The sequence below is a fragment of the Poromitra crassiceps genome (genome assembly GCF_964638095.1).
Source record: "Poromitra crassiceps genome assembly, chromosome: 3".
Lineage (NCBI taxonomy): Eukaryota > Metazoa > Chordata > Actinopteri > Beryciformes > Melamphaidae > Poromitra > Poromitra crassiceps.
In genome coordinates this window covers 71,216-78,384 of record NC_139625.1, presented here as the reverse complement: position 1 = coordinate 78,384, position 7,169 = coordinate 71,216, and positions in this window count along the sequence as shown.

Below are 7,169 nucleotides of genomic sequence, written 5' to 3'. Positions count from 1 at the left end.
ACTTGCTGCTTCAGAGCTTTCGTCTCCTGTACGCTTTATGTGCAGATGTTCCAGAGCTCCAGAGTGGAGAAGCACACCTGTTGGAATCAGCCAGGGAAGTGGACTATGAAAACCCTCTGGGGAGAGAGAGGAAAGGCTGCATGCCAACTCTGTGAGCAAAGGCCCGTGCAGATTAATGGGCGAACTTGCGATGCTGCGCAATGGCTATAGGCAGCACGATACACTGCACAGGTATTCTGCTACGATACACTGCACAGGTATTCTGCTAGTGGACGACTCTATCATTTGTTTTATTAAGTTTTAATACGTTTGATTAAACTTCTGGGCAAACTTTAATTTGTTCTTGTTTTAATTAATTTGTGCATTTGCCTTTTTATGGGGGCGCTATTAGTTGAAGGTCAAAATGTAAAACTTTGAAAGGCCATAACTCCGACAAATCTGCTCCAAATTTGATGAAACATGCATCTTCTTACTGCTTGGCCCAAAGGGTGCCTGCATCCTTTGTGGGCGGAGGTAGGTTCACAGCTGTTTGGTGTGTGTGTGTGTGTGTGTGTCTGTGTGGGTGTGTGTGTGTGGGGGGGGGGGGGGGGGGCTTCCACCTGCTGTGTGTTCCACTCTCATCTGAAGACAGAGGTGCTGTCGGCCACCAGCTGAGGGGTCCTGGACATGACACTGAGCAGCGGTGTGCTGGAGAGGAGAGGCTCCACGTTATCCAACCAGCCGATCACAGATGGAGAACCCTGCACAGAACAAGACAACACAACCTGTCACGACCAGCTTCAACAAGGGAAGATTTGTCAAATTCAATTACCAAAAGAAAAGTGTGTGTGTGTGTGTGTGTATGTGTGTAGTTGGGTTTCCAAATGTATGTACAATTTTGACAAATTTTCAGAAAATCAGCAAGAGACAATGCAAAATTATGCATGTTTCCATCCACTCCTATTATGCGAATATTGGGAGTTGATATGTGCCTTGCAGGCAGACGTGCACACCTTAATTAATAACCCCTTAATTAAGATTGTGCCTAAATATGTGCTGCATATTTACCCGATGTATTTAGTATGTGCAGATATGTAGCGTGCATCATATTCACCTGATGTATTTAGTGTGTGCAGATATGTAGCGTACTGAGTTTGGTTACTTGAGGGTTTGGTTAACCAGACACAGCGGAAGATTCACTTAATCCGTTTCAACTGCACTAAATTGCATTTATCTTTTATCGATACACCGACTTTTCCACCTCCCCCATGCCTAAAAACTTTTTTGCTATTTTTTTTCAAATTTTGCCACGTCTCCAGGTTTTTAATGCGCAAATCGAAAATTTTCATACAAACAGTTGGATGGAAACCCACCTTGTGTGTATGTGGGTTTGTGTTAGTAGTGAGAATAGTTAATATAGATAAAGAGTTATGACAGTAATAAGATACTTTGGCCTCAATACCACCACTACTACTACTACTACTACTACTACCACCAGCACCACCAAGAACAACAACAATAACAACAACAACAACAATAACAATAATAATAATAATCGTACTAATATAATTGGGCGGCAGTAGGCGCGGCGGCACACAATTGCTCAACGGTTTCAAACGCAAAGCGCAGGAGCGGGCGAGGCCGTGCAGCAGCAGAGCTGTCTGCGAGCCCGCGAAGCAGGCGAGACCTCGAGAGCAAACCAACGAGGCACGGTAGAAATTAGCGCTGAGGAGGAGGAAGAGGAGGCGTGGTGATGACGACGAAGAGGCACAGTAGAAATTAGCACTGACAGTTCAGCGGGCAAGGCAGCGAGGGACGCTAGAATGGAGCGGGCTCAATTTCTAGTAATAATAATAATAATAATAATAAAGTATTCAATATTGCAATTTATCATAAGATATTGTAATTCTCATTCATTTGAGTACATTTAAAGCCCATTACATATCCCAATAACATTTCAAAACAAGATATATTTCTGTGTAAAAACCCTTGAATATATATGATATGCATTTAACTCCCACCACTGTGTATGTGTGTGTACATGTGTGTGTTTGTACCCATAGTTTGGTGGCAACAGCATTGGCTTGTGGAGGGCTGAGGCCTGCTTTGTGTAGGACCATCTCAGGTAAAGCCGCCAGCAGGGTGTCAGCAGGCAGCTTCCACAAGGCCTCCACCTTCACCCCACGGACGAGGGAGCCGAGTCCCTTCAGCGCCCCTGGAGCACTCAGCTGACAGAAAGGAGCTAGATGTTAGCTGGAGCACTCAGCTGACAGAAAGGAGCTAGATGTTAGCTGGAGCACTCAGCTGACAGAAAGGAGCTAGATGTTAGCTGGAGCACTCAGCTGACAGAAAGGAGCTAGATGTTAGCTGGAGCACTCAGCTGACAGAAAGGAGCTAGATGTTAGCTGGAGCACTCAGCTGACAGAAAGGAGCTAGATGTTAGCTGGAGCACTCAGCTGACAGAAAGGAGCTAGATGTTAGCTGGAGCACTCAGCTGACAGAAAGGAGCTAGATGTTAGCTGGAGCACTCAGCTGAGAGAAAGGAGCTAGATGTTAGCTGGAGCACTCAGCTGGCAGAAAGGAGCTAGATGTTAGCTGGAGCACTCAGCTGGCAGAAAGGAGCTAGATGTTAGCTGGAGCACTCAGCTGGCAGAAAGGAGCTAGATGTTAGCTGGAGCACTCAGCTGGCAGAAAGGAGCTAGATGTTAGCTGGAGCACTCAGCTGGCAGAAAGGAGCTAGATGTTAGCTGGAGCACTCAGCTGACAGAAAGGAGCTAGATGTTACCAGGAGCACTCAGCTGACAGAAAGGAGCTAGATGTTGCACAAAAAAGGGCAAAGAAGTACAGGAGGGAGCACCTTCACACGGAATTCACATTCTCACATGTTTAGAAAAGTACTTACTATGTCTGAATTCAACTTGTCTACAATTACTGCAGCCTGAAAAACATTTAGAAGGATAAAAGCAAATGAGGAAAAATGCTTGTGGTTAACATTTCCAAAACAACAACAAAAAGGGGAGGGGGGGGGTGTTGTCTCCTGTTCCTCTCCAATCCTGCTGTCTGCCCTCTCGTTTCATCTACTCAAGACTCCTTATGGCTTATGGCAGTGATACTCAACTTGCGGCCCGCGATGGAATTGCATTTTTTTTAACAGTGCACCTGAAGGCAACATGCAAGATACCCGCTGAATAAATGTTCATAAATGTGAACAAATATTCATGTCATTCTGGCCAATACTCCACTTCTGTTATTGCATTTCAGTCTGGAATATGGAATATCTTTCAATAATCTATGATTTAGCTGCTAAATTGTCAAATACCGCTGTCTGCTTGCTACCCAGGCACTTATGTATGTGTACTTAACCTAACTAACTTAACCTAACTATGTGTGCACACAACATTGTCAGACTAAACTCTGGCTGACACCCCAAAAACCTACAATCCGCTACAGAGAAATGTGTATTGTTTGTTTATTAACTGGCCCCTGGCCTTCTATCATTTCACGAAGGTGGCCCCCGGGCAAAGCAAGTTGAGTATCCCTGCCTTATGGCATCCTGTATGAAGGCAAGGCAGCAGCTGTGAGGCTGACGTTAACGTCAGCGGCTCTAGTTCAGATGTTATCTGAGGGTGAAGTAAAGCACAGGTCCTGGCCTCAGGCACCACCTGAGGTCAGGTCAGTGTGGCCTCAGGCACCACCTGAGGTCAGGTCAGTGTCTTGAGGGTTGGCTGCCTGTCAGCTGTTCCTCCAGCCTATAACCCCACCAGACCCCCCCCACCCACCCCCACCAGCTGCCAGCAAACTCAGCCATGCAGGACAAATGAGGTCTTATGCAGTGAAAGGGATGAACTACTAGAGCAGCTTAGTAACACCAGACATTTCTAATCCGAGTCATAATAATGAACTTGTCTAATAGAGAGCCGCAGGGATGACGTATTTTTGTAGTCAGAATGCGGAAGTCCCGGACTTCCTGGTTCTTCACTGTTTCCGTCTATGGGATTTTTGAATGGGTTTTTGCCGCGATGCTTCAAATACGGTCTCTGGGCAACGCAAGCTTAATCAAACGCGAACCAGAGTTCAGTCGGATAATCTTCACACATGAGGACCACTTTCATGAGTTTTGTAGCGTAAATGCAAGCCCTAGAAGTAAAAAGCTCGAGCTAAGCTAATCCAGAACTACACACTGTCGCATAGGCTTCCACGTCACGTCAGCACTCAACCTGGACTGTTGTTGATGTGTGCACTGATTACCCCGGGCTGAACGGGGCTGAACCAGGTGAGGGAAAGAGAATTTCCGTGTTCGTCCTTTGAAGTGGTGATGTTATTGACGTATCGACTCAACAGTGTAGTCTCATTTAGCCGTTTGCTAGCTAGCCGCCCTTTTAACACATTGACTGCTAGGGGTGGGGGGAAAAATCGATTCACCTAAGTATCGCGATTTTTAATGTCACGATTTTTTGGATCGATCTTTTATTCCAGAATCGATAATCGCAAATTTAAAAAAAAATTTTTTTTTTTTGGGTGCTTGCAGTCAGGCCACTCACTGAACAGCAGGCCAGGCGCCGCCTACTGGTTTACTAGTGGTTTTATTACTTTATTAGTTAGTCTGAAGTAATAATTACACTTCAGGGTTAAAGTGGGTGCATCTCATTGTAAAATTGGACTTCAAACGGCCCAAATCTGGCTTCAAACGGCCCAAATTTCACGCGCGTTGGCCCATATCGGCCTGGCCTGCTTGGTATCTAATGCCCGGCCTGAATTATGATCCCAGTCCGCCCCTGTTTTTAACTATATCGCCCAGCCCTACTCATGATATATAATATACAGTCTCTAGTGTATGATTCAACTTTTCCCATGTTCTAATCTAGTGTAAAAAAGCAAACAAACTGAAAAAAGAAAAGAAAAAAATAAACAAAAATCGCAATAAATCGTAATATCGAATCGCAATAATCGTAGAATCGCAATACTTAAGAATCGCAATATAAATCGAATCGGCACCCAAGAATCGTGATAGTATCGAATCGGGAGATAAGTGAATCGCCACAGCCCTATTGACTGCCAGCCCTTTTTTCAATGCTGTAGGTAGGTTCTGCCAGTTTTTTTTTTGAGGATTCTGGCTCATTTTACAAGAGCCGAGGATTCTTTTCTGCTAAGATTTTGTGAACACACAATATCTCAAAACAACTAATAGAATGTGTGCTTTCTCTGTCTAAAAGAGTTAGTTTGTAGAGTTAGTAGTTATGTAAGCATTAGCAGTTGAATACAGCATGGTTTCAGCGTCAGAAAAATTATTCAGAGATAAACAGCTTTTTGTGAAATTCGATAGAACAGTCACTTTAACCATTCATTTTTGGCATCAGTAAGACCTAAACAATAGTTTTGAACAGTAATTTCCTCCATAACAGCAGGAAACTCCCCTCTGCTTCCAACTCCTCCCTCCGTGGGCGTTCCTCTTGGCTGCAGCCAGCGGCCGTGTCACAAGCTTGTCACCAGTCTCACTGCTTTGCAGCTGCTGTGCAGCTGTGCCTGTCTGAGCGGCCGCTCTTTGAGGAAGTCTGGTTGGACTCGCTCGCTTCTTGGAGTTTTGGTTGAGAGCTTTGATGAAGGTTTTGCGATTCTGGTCATATTTATGCTGCGTGTTTCAAAGTGTGTTCCATCCGTGATATATTATGCAAATTTGCAATCCCGCACTGCCAGCAATCAGCGCGAAAACGAAAGCGTTTTCGCCAATCCATTTTCATGAGAATGGTTTCGTCACACTGCTTTTTGCTTGCCTTCCTCCTTCCTTGTCGCCACTTAGTGGGTCGGTGGAATGGGTTGTACACGTTGTACACGTCCAATACTTATATAAGAGATGTAAAAGGGTTAGATGCACATCCCACGGTCAAAAAAAAAAAATCATTTTTTTGACGTATTAATACGTCGTTGGCAGTGAACGGTTGGATTATTTTTGACGTATTAATACGTCATTGGCAGTGAACGTGTTAACGGCACGTAAAAGCTTCAAAACTCATAAAAGTGGTCCTCGTGTGTGAAGATGATATTACTAAACACTGGTTCGCGTTTGATTAAGCCAGCGTTGCCCAGAGAGATTATTAGAAGCATCGCGCCAAAAACCCATTCAAAACTCCCATAGGCGAAAACAGTGAAGAACCAGGACTGTTAGCATCGATGATTTCCGGACTCGTTCCTGCGGCTCTCTATAGACAATAAGATTGTCGGCAATGGGACCTGGTCCTACTGAGAGCTAGGTGATGCTAGCGCTTGCTAATTCCTATGTTGTGCATGTAGGTAGTAGCTACATGTGATGTAGCTACTAGGTCCATCACATGCTGTACCTGTGCGGGGCTGAAGGACACCGAGGAGAGGGCGTGGAGGGCGGGGCGCAGCTGGGCCTGGTTGAGCCCCTGCAGAAAAGGCACACCCAGCCAGGGCAGGAAAGGGGCCAGCTCGGCCAGCCGGTCCGAGGTGTGCCCAGAGCCTGGAACTTTGAACTCTGTGTTGTTCAGGAACAAACTGAAGATCTGCATAGGAGAGTAGGAACAAGCACGGAGAGAAGAGCATGTAAGACATCGACACGCATACAGTATATCACGGATGGGTCGATATGGATATCTTGCGACACAATTCGATACGCAATACGGGGTTCACGATTCGATACAACCACGATACGAAGTTAAAAAAATAAAAGCTCATTGAAAACAAAGTCTGTCTGTGCGGAATTATTTTTAATTTCTTAGCCTTTCTAGGAGTGGCATTGGCTTGTTATGATGTACAATTTAAAATGTCATTAAAAAAGTGCAAATAATTTTGATGGAGAACTACATTTTGATGGAGAACTAAAATTGTGATGAGCAAGTATAACAATAAAAATGTGACTAATATAATGATTTCTTTCTTTTTTCGTTTGTTTTTGTATTAGAATATATTTAATTTCAATATTGTCCCATCCCTAATGCACGCACACGCACGCGCGCGCGCGCACACACACACACACACACACACACACCACATATTGACTTGGCTGCTCCTACCATGTGGCTGGGCAGGCTGTAGCCCTGGCGGACACAGGCCATGATGTTCTCCTGGATGACTGAGAAGGCCTCAGTGTCTTTGTAAACCAGCAGGTCCTCTGGCTCTGCCAGGCAGCTCACTTTACCCAGCCTAAAGGTTCAACAACACACACCTGGCTG